Source organism: Myotis brandtii, unplaced genomic scaffold, assembly GCF_000412655.1.
Source record: "Myotis brandtii unplaced genomic scaffold, ASM41265v1 scaffold986, whole genome shotgun sequence".
Classification (NCBI taxonomy): domain Eukaryota; kingdom Metazoa; phylum Chordata; class Mammalia; order Chiroptera; family Vespertilionidae; genus Myotis; species Myotis brandtii.
Window position 1 is genome coordinate 428,018 of NW_005372102.1, and position 886 is coordinate 428,903.

Consider the following 886-nt stretch of genomic DNA (forward strand, 5'->3'; position numbering starts at 1 on the left):
CGTCCGTGCGCATGTCCAGTGCTGGCCCGGGGAGTGGGGCGGCCGGCGCTGGGGTCTGTCGGAGGGGTGGCAGCTCGGGGCCTGTCCATTGGGCTCCTGTGGAGGCTGCAGCTCGGGGAGGGAGTTTGCTCCCAGCGGGAAGCACACTTCTCTGAAGGGGGGCTGCCAGCCGGAGAGGGCGTGGCCCTGTGGGCACCGAGGGATGCCATCTGGGGCCGAGTGGCTCAGAGCCTGTGGCACCCAGGGCGGCCGGGCCTGTGTCCCCGCAGCCATTGGCTGAGCTATGGAGGGGGAAGGGGCAGTCATTTGTCAAACCCTTCTCAGTGCCAGGCAGGTGCCAGGCGCTCCACACATGCGATCACACGTCATCCCCCCGGCCGCTCGGGGACGGTAGCCCCCTCCTCCAGGGTTGCAGAGGAAGAGGCGATGCCAGAGCGAGGAGGGTGCCCAGTGCCAAGCCCCGGTTCTGTGTGGCGTCCCCCCTTCCCCGCACGGAGGGAGATCAGGAGACTGAGGCGCCTGGAGCTTGAAGGTCTGACCCCAAACCCAGCGCAAAGCAGCCCCTCCGGCCACCGCTGTGGAATCGGGGGCACTGGCCAGGGCTCCCCAGCGCTGACCCCAGTTGGGCAGCTCCTAGTCTCTGCCTGGGGCAAGCAGGCCCCCGGTCCCGGCCTTGGGAGCCCAAAGGCTCATCAGCTCAAGGGGTGAAGGCGGCGCCACCCTGCCCTCCTCCGTGAAGCGTGGGCGCGTCCTCTCCCAGGAAGAGGGGACTGTGAGGGAGCCCAGCGCAGCCGCCGCTGCCTGGCTTCCTTGCCTTCGTCCCGGGATGCGGCTTGGGAATAAACCAGGCCAGTCCCTGCCCCGAAGGGCTCCTTATCTGCTGGGG

At 69.0% G+C, this 886-nt stretch overlaps 1 protein-coding gene across 1 annotated transcript in view; it reads left to right on the plus strand.

Annotated features, from left to right (window-relative positions):
* SORCS2 (sortilin-related VPS10 domain containing receptor 2) overlaps positions 1 to 886 on the plus strand; it is a gene marked incomplete at its 5' end in the record, with an annotated part of 307,756 nt that overhangs the window by 153,491 nt on the left and 153,379 nt on the right. The gene's annotated exons all lie outside the window — the stretch shown is intronic.